This window comes from Mauremys reevesii, linkage group 18 (assembly GCF_016161935.1).
Source record: "Mauremys reevesii isolate NIE-2019 linkage group 18, ASM1616193v1, whole genome shotgun sequence".
In the NCBI taxonomy this organism is placed as follows: Eukaryota; Metazoa; Chordata; order Testudines; family Geoemydidae; genus Mauremys; species Mauremys reevesii.
Window position 1 is genome coordinate 20,824,832 of NC_052640.1, and position 17,818 is coordinate 20,842,649.

General features: G+C 40.7%; 2 protein-coding genes across 10 annotated transcripts in view; one reads left to right on the forward strand and one right to left on the reverse strand.

Annotated features, from left to right (window-relative positions):
• The window catches only part of RSPH14 (radial spoke head 14 homolog), a 189,119-nt gene that overhangs the window by 140,323 nt on the left and 30,978 nt on the right, over positions 1 to 17,818 (forward strand). The gene's annotated exons all lie outside the window — the stretch shown is intronic.
• GNAZ (G protein subunit alpha z) overlaps positions 1 to 17,818 on the reverse strand; it is a 149,756-nt gene that overhangs the window by 117,237 nt on the left and 14,701 nt on the right. The window contains exon 1 of one of the 9 annotated variants that reach the window (XM_039505858.1): positions 14,694 to 14,820. The exons of 6 other annotated variants lie outside the window; for them this stretch is intronic. The gene's annotated coding sequence lies outside the window, so the exon portion shown is untranslated. Of the gene's footprint in view, positions 1 to 14,693; positions 14,821 to 15,479; positions 15,590 to 17,551; positions 17,810 to 17,818 lie in introns of those variants that run through there. 2 more of the 9 variants (XR_005589738.1, XR_005589736.1) reach the window with 2 other exon arrangements.

A 17,818-nucleotide genomic window follows, 5' to 3' on the forward strand; every position in this document is an offset into this window, starting at 1 on the left:
TCACAGAAACCAAAAGAGGACAAGATTTCAAGAAGAAGAGCAACATCAGCTGTGTCAAAGGTGGCTGACTGGTCAAGGAGAATGAGGATGGAGTACTGGTTCTGAGCACTAGCCAGGAAGAGATCGTTAGAGACTTTGAGAATGGTTTCAGTGGAATTCAAGGGGTTGAAGGAAGCCAGACTGGAAAACTCTAGGCTGGAATTGGAGGGAGGAACTCCAGACAACGATTGTAGACAGCCTGTTCAATAAGCTTAGAGATGAAAGGTTGATGAAGCTGTAGTTTGAAATACAAGTGGGGCCAAGAATGGATTTTTTTAAGATAAGAAAATCTACGGATTGTGAAGAGAAAGAGAGATGAAGAACTGCAAGGGAGGGGATGAGAATGGACACGAGGGATATCAGGGAATTGGGTGGGGTCTCTTGAGAAAGTGGAGGAGTTAGAGGAGGATAGCAATTGAGAAATGTCTCCATCTGTGATAATGAAGTAGAGAATTGTAGGAGGTGAAGGGAAGGCAAGCCAAGGGATGGGCAAAGGTCACATCATATTCCAGTTTTCTTTTGGATGAAATCTGCAAAATCCTGTGCAGAGAAAACAATGGAAGCAGGAGGAAGGAGAGTTTGTGGAACAAGTCAAAGTTGATGAAGAGGCAGCCAGGATTGCAGGCATAGGATTTAGTTGAGTTGAAGAAGTATAGTTATTTAGCTAAGACTAGGAAGATGGCAGAACTAAAGGAAGAGAGAACAAATTTATAGTGGAGGAACCAGCCTGGTCATAGGTCTGCTAGAGATGCTCCACAGCATGAGAGCAGGAGTGGAGAAAGTGGATGTTGGGGGTGAGCCAGGGCTAGGAGTTAGCAGGGTTGACCTTGTAGTGGGAGAGAGGAAAAAAAGAGTTAAGGGTGGAGGAGAGTGAAGCATGGAAAGAATCAACCGCCTAATCAGTGGAAAAGAGAGCTGAGAGCAGACAAGAAGTCACCAGTGCTGATGGAGTGGAAGTCACAGAAAGGCCAAGTGACATGGCATTGGTGTGTATATTGAGAGATGTTGCTGAAAGAGACTAGATCAGGGGTTCTCAAACTGGGGGTCAGGACCCCTCAGGGGGTTGGGAGGTTATTACATGGGAGGTAATGAGCTGTCAGCCTCCATCCTGAACCCCGCTTTGCCTCCAGCATTTATAATGGTTTTTTATATAAAAACAAGTTGTTTTTAATTTATAAGGGGGGGTCATACTCAGAGGCTTGCTATGTGAAAGGGGTCACCAGTACAATAGTTTGAGAATCACTGGACTAGATGGTGCTCAGAGAGAGGGATCAATGAGAGGGTAGTGCCTGGTGAAGACCAACTTAATGAATAGCCTTTTGATGAGTTGGAGAGTTGAACCAGGCCTGCAAGTCAAATTAACAGGTGATAACAAGGAAATGTGCAACAAAGGGGTTGAATGGGTCATCAGTGCAGAAGTTGAAGACTCAAAGGATGAGTGTGAGAGACTGTGCAATGAGGAAGAGAGATCCAAAATGAGAGACGCTCATGAAAGTAACATTGAGAGGGAGAGGAGAGAAGAGTTAGATGCAGTGCTGTTTGAAAGAAGAAAAAAAGTGGGACGAGACAGGCATTGGAAGCTGCAAGAACAGGAGAGGAGAAGCCCAACACTCCCACCATGGTCTGATCCAGGGCAGGATGTGTGAGAGGTAGTGATCGATCTATCAAGGATCCATTTATCGCGTCTCGTCTAGATGCAATAAATCGATCCCCGAATGCGCTCCCCGTCGACTCCGGAACTTCACCAGGGCAAGAGGCGGAAGCAGAGTTGACGGGGGAGCCGCAGCCGTCAATCCCGCACCATGAGGACAGGAGTTAAGTAGATCTAAGATATGTCGACTTCAGCTACACTATTCTCATAGCTGAAGCTGCTTATCTTAGATCGATTTCCCCCTCCCCCCCAGTGTAGACCAGGCCGGAGAGACCTTCATAAGAGAGGGCAACTGCAGAGGCAGTATGAGATGAAAAGCCTCAGGTCTCTGTTAAAGTCAGGAACTGGAAAGAACAAGATAAGGAGAGGCCATGGAGAGTTGTGATCTATTTACAGATGGAGCGGGCATTGCAGAGACAGCAAGAGAAGAGGGGACGAATGGGGATGGGTATGAGATTAGGAACAGTGGCACAAGAGAGGTGGAGGTGGTGGGGCTAGAGGGAAGGCTAGGTTTGGGGTAAATATCACCAGTGGTGAGGAGGAGGATGTGGAAGTGGAACCTAGATTTCCACTGGCAGAAGAGGAGGCCATTGGGGAGAGCAGGTGAGAACTACAAAGGGGTGAGTAACCAGGAAGGGAGGAGCAAGGAGAAAGAGAGTGGCTGGTAGGATGCAGAAGAGGGATGTGGTTAAAGCCATGAGCAAGTGGCAGCTTTACTATACAAAAAATTCCACCACAGACGGTCTGAAGGTATGCTCCTGGCCCCAGCCCTGAATTCCTGCCGTCTGGGAAGGGTCCTCTGCTATGTGCAGAGTTCTCATTGGTCGTGAGGGGGCTGAGTCCAGGCTCTGATGTAGTGGCTGTGGCGACTCCAGCCGCAGCATACCAAGCATGTTACTGTTATAAAAACTTGTTTCGTGTTACTAAATTGTCTCCTTCATGCATTAGAAAAATTCTGCTTAATGTAATAGTTTTGAACCTTGGCTCATTGCTATCACTGATGAATTCCAAGGCCCAAACTGAAATTGCTATTTAACAAGGGCTAAATTTGGCCCCTAGTTTGCATATAGAAACAATCATCTGAATTCTGTCTTAGAAAGGAGCTGTGGATCACTTAAGTTCTGCCTTAATGATTCAAATTAGGCAATGATTTTATATTCACTGGGGGAAATGGAGAAAGTGGAAGAAGCAGTAGGTTGCAACCCAGAGCTAAAACCCAAGGGGCTAACCAGAATTCAGACTATATTCTAAAACGTGACTCAAGGGAGAGTCCATACATGGTATGAAGCACAGTAGCTTACAGCTGCAGCCTATGCCTTGTCTAATTTTCTGCTTCTCTCCTGGGATCCTGAAATACTGACAACCTTAAAACCTTACAGCATGCTGTAGCATCAGCAGGTATGTATTTCAGGCAGCCAAACAATTACTGTGTCTATCCCTCACCTTGTTTCTCTAAGCTCTTGAAGAACCCCAGGCTGTTTTCCAACCTTAATATGCAGGAAGCTGTCCGGTTTTTATTGGCTGCCTTGAAATTACTTTGTTTTTACACACACGCACACATATACATGTCTCATTTCAACTTTGTAAGAACAAGTTCAGCAAATTGCAACGCTTGATCCACAGAAAAAGCTTTTCAAGCCTCAGGTGTATACAAATATAAAAAATCATAAAAGAAGTTTTTTGAGATTAAATCCATTTAAAAAAATACCTTCAACATCTTTTGATACATGAGGGTACTTCAACAAGTACACTCAGACTAGTAACCTAAATCCACTTCCCATGGGAAAAATATCCACATATCACAGAAACCACTATCACAGTTGGTGCTAATTGGTATCCTAGTTAGCAGTCTCAGCAGAGAAATCAGGGATTGGCTGGGCATGGACACTGATCTACCATCTCATTTCTAGAGTTGGTTTCTCAGAGGCTGAGGCACATTATACTGATGGGACAGTGTAGGTAAATTTGTCCTGCTGCTTCCTGTACTATATCTGTTCTGTGGAAAAGCAGAGGACTTCATTCCAGAGGGTTGTCAGACCATCACCTTTGTCAAACACTAGACTAATTGAAAAATATAATTTATGGGGTAAAACTGTCTGAGACTGTCCATTTTACTAAGGGAAAAGGATTGTTCCAACCTTTCTAAATTTAAATTACTTATATGGTAAATAAATCAGTTGCTAGATAAACTTTAAGATCTAGCAAAATGGGCTTTTTAATATTGCAAACATACTTACCTTTTTAATTAACCATTAACAGATCACCAATCTCACCTACATCATATGTTAAAATTTAAATATTTGACAGCATAAGTAATATAGCTTCATTAATACTTATATTAGATATTTGCTCAGTCACACTGATCACTAGCTACACGAGAACAATAATGAGAAATAATACTTTAAACTTAGTGCACATTTCATATGAAAGATGACTACAAATTAGTGTAGTCCTAGGATCATAAAGGATGCTCAATCAGTGTTGTTCTGGATTAGATTCAGTTCTAGATGGTTACCTTTCTTCTTTCTTGATCCTGTCTAATGATTGTTCCAGTGCTTCTGGTTCACTGGAAAAACAGTCACTGTCTCCATTTCATTTCTCAAGAAAGAATCTTAACTGGAAATAGAGCTGTGTGCTTCACTTGAAAGATATGGCTTAACTCAAGAACAAGAGAATTTTGGGGGCTTTAGAAATCTCCTCTTTGTTTTGCATCTTACAGGATTTTCTCTTTGTCGTTAAGTTCAGATACTTTGAAGATCTATTAACACCATTACTTTTGCACTTACTGTTGCCAGATTTGTAATCATCCACCCTGCACTCAAAGTTTGTTATTCAAGATGCTTCCTTAGAAATAAAATGTGAGCAACTTTTAATTGTTGCTTGAATGTGGTCAGCTTTCTTTAACTGTGGGTTCCAATACTTCTCCTTTAGTATAAGCATACATGGGAGCTGAGATGCTGTTGCTAAGAATCTCCACCTTTAAAGATATCCCTCTACCTAACCAGATCAGCCACGCCATCACCGGTTCATTCACCTGCACGTCCACCAATGTAATATACGCCATCATATGCCAGCAATGCCCCTCTGCTATGTACACTGGCCAAACAGGACAGTCTCTACGGAAAAGGATAAATGGACACAAATCAGATATTAGGAATGTCAATATACAAAAACCTGTAAGAGAACACTTCAACCTCCCTGGCCACACAATAGCAGATCTTAAGGTGGCCATCCTGCAGCAAAAAAACTTCAGGACCAGACTTCAAAGAGAGACTGCTGAGCTTTAGTTCATCTGCAAATTTGACACCATCAGCTCAGGATTAAACAAAGACTGTGAATGGCTTGCCAACTACAAAACCAGTTTCTCCTCCCTTGGTTTTCACACCTCAGCTGCTAGAAGAGGGGCCTCATCCTCCCTCATTGAAATAACCTTGTTATCTCTAGCCTGCTTCTTGCTTGCATATATATACCTGCCCCTGGAAATTTCCACTACATGCATCTGATGAAGTGGGTATTCACCCACGAAAGCTCATGCTCCAAAACGTCTGTTAGTCTATAAGGTGCCACAGGACTCTTTGCTGCCTCTACCTTTGCAGTTCCGTATCTGGGCCTAAAGAAATCTTGCTGCACTGTGAACCCATGTAAACATGCTGAGTCTCTATCCCGTCCACAACAGAGCACACAGACCCTGAGTTAGTGTCCAGACTCATTCACTTCCAGGATTTTGGCAATAATGGTAACTCAAAAACACCACCATACAGTTTAATTTTCCTCTCTCAGCTTGGCTGCCCCTAGGATTTCCCATTAGGCCCTCCTCTAGCCTAGTCTCCTAGGGCTAGTTCCACAAAAGGATTTTGGTGCTTAACTGCCACTAAATCCAACATTTAGGTGCCACAGAGATCCTCAAACATCCCAACTATGCTGTTACTAGGTATTTTGGCATTGGGAAGAGGGTCTATAACTTTCTTTGAGAAGGGGCTGACCTGTTAGGCATCTAACTCCAAGAGAGTGTTCGTGGTTGAGAATCTCAAATGGAGTTAGGCACCTAGGTACCTTTGAGAGGTAAGGGTTAGGCCCCACTCCTCTCCTCAGCATTTCTTCTAGCAACTTTGGGGAGCTACCCAATCAGCTTGCTAGCCTCTGTTAATCTCTTTCTTGGGCACCTGACTCTCCCCAGTCATTATATGGGGAGCCTGGATACCTAACTCAGGGCTGCAAATTCCACTGGGCAGCAGGGCACCTAAAAGGTATTGCAATGCTGAGCATTGCTATGCTGAAGTCTCTTTGTGGATCTAGTTCCTTCCCTTCAGAGGGACACTCCCAACTTCCTTATACCTCTGTTGGAGTTAATTAGCCACACCTGAAATAGTGAATCAGAAGAATTTCAGAGGCTTTACGCAGGCTTCCAACAATTGCTAACTAGGTGGATCCAAAGAGGAGCCCTGCTATCCTGTTGTACTACACATACTGTGTATATTAAGGAACACTGAAGCAATTTATGTCTCTTACATCCAGCCAAGCTTTTGTTTTAAGCAAATTTAGCATAGCTGGAAAGTGCGGGCTTGATATTCCTAGGGACCAAAGGCCTAATTCATCCACAGAACAAGCAAAGCACAAGTTTTTCTGATACTACCACCAGTGCATATTCAAAATCAGTCCTAAGGAGAACCATGTCTACAGGCAAGTTTGGTTTTTATTCCCCTTTAGTCTTGGTCTCTACAGAGACTTCAAAAAACAAGGGTTCTAGTTGGTACTAACTGTGATGGTGTTTTTTAACTTTAACATGGACACTGGGAACAAAATGAGACCACAAAATTTATTTTATATAAGGCCAAACAACCTACAGAGGATAACAACTTTGGGGAGTGGGGGAATGGTCAAATGGAAATAAAGTACTGAAAATCTCACAGGTAACCTTTATGTGATTCCCAGCCAAACTTTGCATACTTAAAATATTCAGATAATTTGATATTTCAGATAAGCATCTGCACTTTTGGGATCTTATTCTGAACTTTAAATCCCTTAAGATTCCCCAATCATTGACGAAGGGGGGGACTGCAAAAGTGGAGGCCTATGATAAATATAATGAAGTGGTATTCTGGGGCCACAGCATTCATAGTTTCCCATGAACAATGCAAACACTGGCATCATTGTTAGAGATGTTCTGGGCCAGATCCATCTGCCATTAGTGGAAGTGGGAATTTTTCCATTTACTTTAATGTGAGTTGGATTGACCCCTTTGTTTTGTTTTGAATGAGATAAAGATATCCACAATACTGCATGTAGAATACTTATTAAAGCTAGCAGATGATTCCTTTCTATTGGTGGAGATCTGATCATGTGAAGGGGAAGTATGGATCTCCTTCCTCCAGCCAGATTTCCACTGCAATGAGAGAGTTCGATAACCAAAGCATTTAAGTGATTCACAGTAAAACAGAACTTGTACCTGGTGATCTCTGTGGTTATTCAATTTCACATCTACTTTATTAGTTCCACATTACTGTATAGTTGTCATCTTATTGTACTATTTGTACATGTTATAGCGTGGTCAGATCATCCCTGCTGATGTTATTTTATAGATTATTAGTTTCCAGCTACAGCTAAATGCTACTACATGGATTTTGTTGGTGTTGTATTATGTATAGAGGTCTCTTCAGAGGCTTACACAGTATTACATGAATAGAAGACAAAATTTACTATGCAGGTTCTGTTTTTATTGTATTGTGGCAGTACAGGAAATTGGTTACTATGGCTTTCTGTATTCATATAACAGTACAGATTATTTCAGTGTGGTCCATGGAAGTTACTAAATGGATTACTTCAGGTTGATATCTGTAGATTTTACTGTAGGGGTTTTGTCAATGTTAAAACATGAGTATCCTAGGTAGAATATATCTGTACAGATTTGTTGATATTAAGCTGCATGTAGATTTGGCTCTGTTGGTTGGGTCAGGTCTGTTATCAATCTTGATGTATGTGAAGTCCTATCTGTCCATATCTTCATCTAGGTATTTATATCATGTATGAGCACTGAGAGTTGTGTTAATAACAGGCTGTGTGGACATGTTACTTTACAAGCATGAGCAGTGGCCTACTCTGTATAATATTTACAATACAGGTTCTTTCAGTATTCAGTCATGTATACAGTAGACTGGTTCTGTTACTAGTACAGATGGGCCAGAATCAAAATCCATAGATCTGCAAAATACTCAAACTGGAGGTGCTGAAAATCCAGATGTGAATTTTTGTGTTTGATCGCATCTCTAGTTACTTTTGAGTTGTTTGTAGTGGTAACTTATAACTCTCCTGGTTTTGTCACATTTGTATCGCACTGGTGATTCTATTTGGCTTCAATCAGTACATTAAATACCTAATCTGCATTTGCAGTAATTAGTACTTTATAATTATTTATTTAAGTTGTAAGGAAAATCATTTGAATGAAATCTCCTATCAGATTTCCAGAACTAACATTTTTGACATTCTTTTGATGATTAATGCCCTGCCTTTCCGCCTTGTCCATTAAATGCTTTGGGCTAGAGCCTCCTCCCTATTACAGTGCTGGTGTAATGCACTGAAATAAACAGAGATACAGTGTCTTAAAACGTATGTAACAGACTAAAGATTATGGTCCTCAGAATGGCAGAAAAATCTCTCAAACTGCTAGGACGACTTTCCTTGGATTAATTCAGTACAATAGTATGTCAGTAACTGTTGTAACAAGAGTTTCCAGTGGGATACAAGATGAGAACTGTTCCAGAGGTACACCAGACAACCTTTCAGCCATCTGTGTAGGAAAGGTCATCCTACTGGGAGGGAAAGACTGGTTCACAGCACACTTCCACCCCATCCTGGTGTCCAGTCCTTCCAGGACTTCCAGCTTATTAACAACCATGACTATTCTAATGCTCAGCCCCCTCCCACTGTCATCACTTCTCAGTTTTACACCAATTCAATCTAATCTTCATCCACCCGAGTCTCCACCACTCTTGATTCCTTTTTACCACTTTCTCCCATCACTTAGATCCTGTCAGCCAGCCCCCAGCTCTGGCTCACCCCCAACATCCATTTCCACAGCACATATCTGTCAAGTCCCATGATAATGCCGATTTTTCTCTACTACAATTTCCTACTTTCCTCCTTCAGTTCTGTCATGTCCCTGGCCAAGAAGCACCCTCACTGAATCCCTCACCTGCACCCCAGTTCCCTTTTTGTCACCTACACAACTCAGTTCTTAAATCCTTCCTGCCCCTCACTCTGTGCAAGATCTCCCTACCTCTTTACAGAGTTAATATTGACAAAATCTGCTCGGGCCCTTTTATCTTGCATCTCAAGTAGTGTAATCTCTTCTTGGATTTATCCAATCTGTTCTCACCATTTTGTCTCTCCTCATTCATTGATCTTATTTAGATAGTATGCAGTGTTATTCTATTCTTGTTGGAATGGTCCCAGAATGATAGAGAGGCAAGGTGGGCGAGGTAATATCTTTTATTAGATCAACTTCTGTTGGCGAGAGAGAGAAGTTATGAGCTACACAGTTCTTCAGGTGTGGGGTGTCTCTCACCAACAGAAGTTGGTCCAATAAAAGATATTACTTCACCCACTTTGTCTCTTTATTTAGATAGTAGGCTTTTGGGACCAGTGTACATCTCCATCTGTGTTTGAGAAGTATAGTGTTCATTTATGACACTACAGACAGGTAAGGTTCTTTTTGGAGCCATTGTAAATGCACTATTAAAATGGCACACAGAGCTGAACACATCACCTTTAAGAGTAAACCATAGGTTCCCATATTAGTGGGTGCTTTTACACATCACATAGGCTCTGAAGGCAGGAGCTGATAACTTAGTATTTCACATCCCTTCTACGTGCCAAAAGACGGCGCAGCTGCTATCACTGTATGGAAAGGAACACACATCATTTTGGGGCAAAGATGTATCATTCTGGGTCAAGAATACAAGTGAACTGCTGAACATGCTGGAGGTTCAACTACATAAACTTGGTGGGAAGGTAAAATGTTTTGAGGTCATGCTCCATGATGCTAAATGGATCATCATTTATCTTTAAAAACAACTTCATAAAGGATCAGAACACAGCTGGGTTTACTTAGAGAATCAAGTAAGAACAAAGAATGTTTGTCTTAGGGTATATCTATACTACCCACCGAACTAATGTGAGGAACCGAAGGTGTCCAAGATAAACCTTAAGAAGAACTCTTGGCAGGGAGAGCAGAATCATCAATCTCAATACCATAGAGCATATGGAACTTGGAGAAAACAGAGGAATGGAAGAGAGCGGTTGCCACCCTGAGTGGCACAGGAAGGATGTAATGTAAATTTGAATCAGCCCCATTACTAAGGAAATTTATAAGAAGCATTGCCTCTACTTCCCCCTGCAGCTCCAGGAGCAGCTCTGATGTAAGCCTTGTATGCCTCAAGCAGCTGGTGTCCCTCCCATTGCTGGACTCAGTAACCCCCCTGATGCCAACACGTTGCATCATAAGGGAGGGAAGAGTAACTCTTGCTGCTCCATTGCTGCTTACTTGCCAGGCTGTAGGAGCCCCAGAGCCAGGTGGATCCAATCAAGCTCTTATCCTGCTGAGTCTAGGGAAGTACTTGGCAAAGTATAGCTATTCCCCCCCCACCAATTTAGCCACCCAGTACAGCCCAGGAGAGAAAAGGGGGAGGGAGCTGAGAATCAATAACAATTTATAGCTGTCTAATTCTTTACTCCAACCCAGTTTAGGGTACCTGAGGTCTGCTTCAGCTTGTGCTAGCTGGTAACAGTCCTCTTGAGAGCACCTTTCAGCTGGGAATAGCTGGACATTCACTGCCACTCTTCCCCACTCTGCTCCCAACATGCCCCCTGCACCAAGAGGTGCAGGGAGGGAAGAGTAGGAGCTATCTGTGCCAGCTCTATGCCTGCTGAGGACTCCATCACACTGGTGAAAGCCTTGAGTGGTTTCTGCTCCCTTTATGCCACGTGAGTTGCACAGAGATAGTGGAACAGCAGAGCAAATCTGCCTAGAAGTATTCATTATGGCCCCTTGACCTTTCTGAAATATGGTCAGACTCAAGCTGAGAAGGTGTGATATCATTATCATAGACAGTAGAACTCCAGATATTCATACACACACACACTCACTTTTTCGACTCTGACATTTACTACAAAGAAACTTATCTATGGTGCATACAGGATTTCCATAAAGAGAATATATTAGGATAAGTCCTCTGTCCGAAAGATACTGAGCACCTGTAACTGCCTCTGAAATAAGTGGAGTTACATAAATTCAGAACCTCTCAGGATCAGGCCTTAAGCCAGGAAGTAAAATCTTGGTCTCTTTCATATAATGTAAATGGGTGCCTTAAGTAAAAATGCAATTTGGCTCTCATCACTCTGAAATATTTTACATTGGCAGCAGGAGGTCTCTCGCTATCCGGTTTAAGGTCTCAATTTTTTTTTTTTTTTAAAGTAAAGAGGCACAAAGCCTTAGGAATAAATCCTATCTGCACCTCATTTTCTGAGTTCTCCTTTTAATCCAACTTGTCATGAAACGGCTGTGTACTCTTCCAATTGTTTTCTGATGATCTCTGCTTTCATGGAGAGTTGCAAGTTTGGTAGTTCCAATACTAGAGTTGAGCAAATAATCCAAAGCAGATAATTGTATCTGATATGAACCTCATAACTAAGCAGCACTGAACTACACATAACTTTTTTTAAAATGAATATATTTTAAAAAATACTATATCAGTAGGTATCAATGATGATTGAAAGAACAGAAGTATATACAAAGGAAACAATACGATTGAAATGCTCCTAATAAAACTGTCAAGTATAAGTCATCTAAACTTCTCAGATAAAGAGTGTCATTAAAAAAGAACTAAGATAAAATCCACACTGCACTAGCATATAATTTTTCATTGGTAAATAAGAACAGTATTGCCACATATTGACAATATTCCTGCTGGGCCCCCCCCCTCTTTTGTTTTAAAAAAAAAAAGTCTGAAAGCCGTTTACAATTTTCTTGAATCTATTTTTTATTACAAATCTCTATTTTCCAGATGACTTCTGTGAATAATTCTTGGTTGGTAGCTTGATTGTGAATAGTTTATTCAAAGATATTTATATTCAGAATTAGAGCTGTATTGGTTAGCTTTGATTGGACATAGGTCAATGTTGGATAGAAGAGGCTGAGAATAAGGTTTTTAGTGTGAATGCTTTAACAATTGCAAATTGCACTCTCCGTTAATATTTTCTAATATTTTAAAATTCAGGTTTTGTGACTTTAATCCACCCCCACCCCTCAAAAAAGAAAAAAAAAACTTGTGTCCGCCTCAAAAAATAATTTCTTGATTCTGACAACCAGACTAACTATCCACCCATCACTAGCTTATTCTGTTGGAGCAAGCTTTTTGAGAATGTGGTGGGGAGGCAATTCTAGAAACATTTGAGCTCGTTAGATCTCTTTGAACTTTCAATCATACTTTCAGCCTGAGTATGGTATGGAGACTTCACTGGTTTTATTGGTTGAAGATCAAGGTAGAAGATAAGGTTTCCATGGTGATTGCAGTCTTTGATACTAATGATCAAAAAGTTTGACTTAACTATGGAGGGGTTTATAATTGAGCAGTTCTTGTTCTTGCTTTCAGAGAGATCTTAAAGGGTGACACTGGGTAACTGCTCATCCATCTTGCATGTGCTTTCTTGGGTAATTTTGTACAGTTCTAGTCAGTCAATCCTTCTCGTCCAGCAAGTGTGTGGGACTGCTGGGGGGATGCTGCAGTGATTTAGGCTGTAGTACTAGTATGCTTCCCTTATGAATTGAAACCAGGGGAGTTCCATGTCTGTTTTCTCAGTATCAGGTTGAGAGTCAGTCAGCTGAGTCTCTTTCCAAAGAAGATCGAGGTGATGCTGTTTGATGGGGGAAATTATTAATACAGTTTGTTAGGGAAGACCATGATTACACAATGGCTATGGGGTTCCCCCACGCTTTGTCAATGAGGAAGGTGCACAGTTTAAGGAGTCTGGAGTTCCAGCTGACTGTGGTGGCCAACTTGCTTTTTTAAATGTGTTTTTGTTGCAACATGTGTTACTTTTTCTTTCTGATGATTATTGTAAAAATTATCCTGTCCCCTTTTATGTTCTCCAGGCAAGGTTACTGCAATGCATTCTACATGGGCTTTGGGTATCTTTGAAGAGTCTTCAGAAGGTACAACTTGTGGAGGGCGTGGCTGCTTGCTTTCTTCAGTATTAGCCCAATGAGCTAAAGATTGCATTGGCTCCCTATTTTACAATTCAGCATGGATCTTTAAAGCCCTATATGGTTTGGTTCCTAAATACTTGAAACAAAGCTATTTTCCCCTGTGCTTCCTATGCACAGCTGAACTGATGAGCTGTTGATAACTGTGCCTACATTTGAATATCTGATAACAGGAGGCAGTTTATTTTCAGTGGATGACTTTGCCTTTGGAATTCACTTTCCTCTCATGGTATGGCAAAGCTCAAGTCTTTTGAACTTCAGCTCACCATGAAAAGTCCACTCTTTACTCAGACTTCTGCCTGAGGAAACAGATGGTGGAACATGTTATTTGGGTAGATTTATTTTAAGATGTCTCTGCTTGGCATGGGTTGGCTAAATGTGTATTTTTAAAATAATGTCTATGCAGGAACCCAGGGTAATTGAAAAAGTCAAAAATACATGTTGGACCCCATTCTTGGGAGCAGCTAAGCTGTGCTAAGTGCAAGATCCAAGAGGGGCAATGGTGGGTTTACATCACCTTTGTGGATCTTGGATTCTGGAGCCATCTGAGGGTTGGTCGGCCCCCAGTTTGATTCAGAGCAATCTTAGTTTATGGCCCCAAGAGGCTATTCTGGTAACTCTGGCCATCCCCCCTTTCCCCTGGCTGCAAAAGTGGGAGGAGGTCCAGAGTTGCTAGGCCAGCGCTGCAACAGCTAGGGATGCCCCCACATACCAGGGGAATTCTCATGTACCCAGTTAAGCTTGCTTTATGCCCCTTTGCACTGACAGAGGGGTGCAGGAGGGCTGTAGCAGAACCAATTATTAGATCCATTGTATTTTGGGGGATAATGAATATTCTAGTCACTTGGAACCAGATGTTTGCATGGTACTGACCACCTTCTATGAAATACTGAGCTCCCTCAATTTAATGAATTAGTGCTCAGGTTCCTGAGTGTCTTGCAGGATCAGGCAAATGCTGAGTTACCAGAAGAACAAAATGTGTAAAGCAGCTACTAGTAGCTGTGAAATTTATCAGTATGAATGTTCTAAGTTAGGTTGCCATCAGGTTAGACTATTCAGGGTTGCAGCACATTACCAGTCCTATTTGGGTGATGGAGGATTGTAATTTGCAATTACAAGGACACAGAGATTCACACTTCTTTTTGATGTTGGAATTTGAATTATTGGGTATTTGTTTCATACATCTATATTGGGTAGACATACGGTAGTAAGGGATACTGTGCTGACATAACAAGAGCAGTGTACTTCAATGTGAAGCCTCTTAACCTTTTAAACTGTTGCTAATCACCAGCATTACAAGAACACTGACAGTGTCCCAAGAATATTTGTTCAATTTTTTAAAAAAAATGTACATAAACCATCTTCACAATGCTTTTGTTTTTTCCTCTCAGGAACCATTGTTATAATATTGTATTAACACTTATGCTTGCAGGAAGCAAGTTTTTAAGCATACACATAAACACTTAGTAAAGCAAATTTTAAGTTTGCTTTTGGTAAACATTTGCAGCAAGAAACCAGTCCAGGAAGAGAAATAACACCATGATCATCCAATAGCTTAAATCTAAAGAAGACTAGTCTTAGAATTTCAAACATCATAGTAAAAGTCATTGAATAACAAATTAAAATAAATGGATCTATTGTGGACACTTGAAAAAGTAGTGAAGTGTACCCAAGAAACTATTAATGATGTGAGAATGTTCTATTTCCTGGGTATTAAAGGGGGGGGGGAACATAATAGGCACTTACCAGCAGGAAGAGAGAAAGCTACAGTTACAAAATGGCTACTATAGCACTGCAGCTGCTTGGCTCTGCCAAATTTAAAGAGCCAGACACAGAAAGGAATGCTGGGAAAAAATCCAATAAGAGAGCAGCCATGGCCAATGAAGATTTAGTGTAGGACTAGGAAGTCTCCAAGGTGATGTGGACTGCTTTAGTTTTGTAGCTATTGCATAACATTATAAATTATCCACTCAGCACTATTAACCACTTGGTGCACAGCTGAGTTAGAGGGCTGCTAGTAGTGTTATCTGTATTATTTGATTTACAGACTTATAGAGTCTGGTGTCTTTAGAGGTCCTATAGAAGAGTTCTTAATTTTATTTTATTTTTATAGCGTTCTGGGTTTATAAGCCTTCTTCTATCCTAGCACACCCACAGTGGAAGTTTAGCCACTGAACTTTATTCTCTTTTTGTTTTTAAAACACCAAAACAGACACATCACTTTATTTCATGTATAAATCTATTATGGGTGTTAAAAAATATTGTATTAATATAGTCTGACCATTTTGATTTTATGCCTTAATCAAGTGTCAAAGGGAAGAAAAGGTGGTGGTTTGGGTTTTTTATTTATTTATTTAAACAACAGGGTTACAACAAACATAGTTGAGTTGATTTTTCACATCACAATTATGTCAAGTGTATTTGTGTATCAACACCTATAATGCTGCCTGTTTGTGTCAGTGCATTTTTTTTAAATGCAAGTAGTTATTTCATATTGCCTCAACAGAGAATTGAAATCCTAGAGGACATGCACACAGAGCAGCACCAGTAATATGTGAGGAATGAACTCTCGAACGTTGCTCGCAGAATTAGGGGAAAGGACTGGCTAACTTGTTTATTCAGGGCTGGTTAGGAAGTCCCACCTACATAATACAATAACATTGTTAGGATTTGGTTACAGGAAAAAAAATTATGTGCCAGCCTAAGGCACTAACAAGACCATGATTAGCTGATATGGGTAGTTTGTGTGAATATAAATCATGTTGAGAAGCAATTATATCACTAACTAGTTACAATGTTGATTAAACATTATAGTGTAGATGAGATTGAATTCAGCTAGTGCTGAGCCACATGCCTTGTGCTGTTCTACGGACCTGCTGCAAACCCCTCTCCACCCCCAATACTAGCTAATTCAGAGTACCTGTCATGTGGACATGGTCAGATCTGTTTAGTGATGTAAGAAATAGGTATTAATTTTCTGATTACAAATATTCTTATTTGACCATCATAACATAATCATGTTCAGCAACCTCCATCATGGTTAATGCCTGCAGTGACAAACTGAGATTGTCCCCTGATACATGGAGGCAAATTTTCACCCAACCTGAAACTGTCCCCACTGTTGTATGCCTATTTTTGAAACATATAAATACAGTAGTTAGTTCCTCCACTGTTTCAGCCGTGCAGAGAAAACAAACATGTCTGTATTTTGTGGGCAAAGTTAGTTGCATGTTCAAAAATAAATGTTTAGAATTTGAGACCAGTTCTGAACATTTGCCCTTCAGTGTTTCTGTTGGCTAATATGATCCTTAACAATTTGGCTGGCTCTAGTCACAGCAAGACCATCTCTAGAAATGGCTTATCTCTCTTCTTCCTCCTTTGCTATGTTGCATGTGAGCTAGGAGTCCAGGGGAAAATAATCCATGGGATGGAATGGGTTTGAGGTCCTGGAGAAATAGGGGCAGGAATGAGCAGTAGTGTTTACAGGACTGGATTGTATACTGAGTTTAATAATATGAATAATCTATGTCCAGTCGGATATGGGACCGTAGAGAGATTTCAGTTTCTGCTGAGCCACTGAAAATAATCATGTGATCTTTACCACTTGAGTGATGTCTTGGAAGACTGTTCCTTTCTGAAATAATCCCATTAATTTTGTAGGCTGTGATTTTAAAAATTATTCTATGGTGGGAAATGTTTAAAGTCTAAGGAAAATGAAAAATGATGGCCCAGATTAATAGACAGCACCTTCCCACCTTACTTCACCAATGCTCTTCAGCCTTAACTAAAAATGACAATTGAGAAAGCTGAGTTCTTTCACTGTATTTTTTTAAGGGGCTAAATTCTGCTTTCAGTTACTTTGGTGTAAATTGGGAGTAACTCAAATAACCTCCCTGATTGAACTAACCTCGTTATCTCTAGCTTGCTTCTTGCTTGCATATATACACACACACATACCTGCCCCTGGAAATTTCCACTACTTGCATCCGACAAAGTGGGTATTCACCCACGAAAGCTCATGCTGCAAAACATCTGTTAGTCTATAAGATGACACAGGATTCTTTGCTGCTTTTACAGATCCAGACTAACACAGCTACCCCTCTGATACTTAACTACTTGGGCTTATTCCAGAGCAAACGAGAGCAGAATTTGGTCCTCTCATACCATAGGCTGTGTAACTCTACTCTAGACTGAATTTCCAGAGACCACTTGGAATGAGAAGGAATTTCAGACTCTTTGCTGACTGAGTCCAGCGTTTCCCCACTGGAGTCATCTAAACTTTATGATAGCTGAAATTTGGACTTCTTAATCATTGTTCTTTGACTCTGGAAAGATTATTTGATAATGTGAATTTTGAGTATGGATTATAAAGTATAGGCCAAATTTTGCTCTCAGCTATCCTGAAGTAAATGCAGAGTAACTGTTAAGGGCAATGGATTTACTCTGGATTTTCACTGGTGTTATGGACAGCAACTATATAGTTCATTACAGGACAACATATCCCACTAGTTAGGATCTTCCTTGTTATGGAATGTGGTGTTAGTACTGATTTGAATCTGAAGACATCTGGTCTAAAGAGAGTTATTGAATATGCCAGTTTAAAATAAACTTATCTCTGACTTTATTCTGACAAAAATGTGTTAATTGCCACTTTGTCATGCTGTTACTGATGCAAGGGTGTAGTGTCAACCTTTACAGTATTTATGGAAGGCCAAATAACACTGTAGTTGCTGTGAAATATGCAATGCGATTTCTGATAGATTACATATTAGAGTTGATGATCTTGTACAGAGTTATGGAATTTGCCATTGTGCCAGTGACCTTGTTGAAATCTGCCACTAAATTGTTCAGCATTGTTGTTCCTAGAGGGT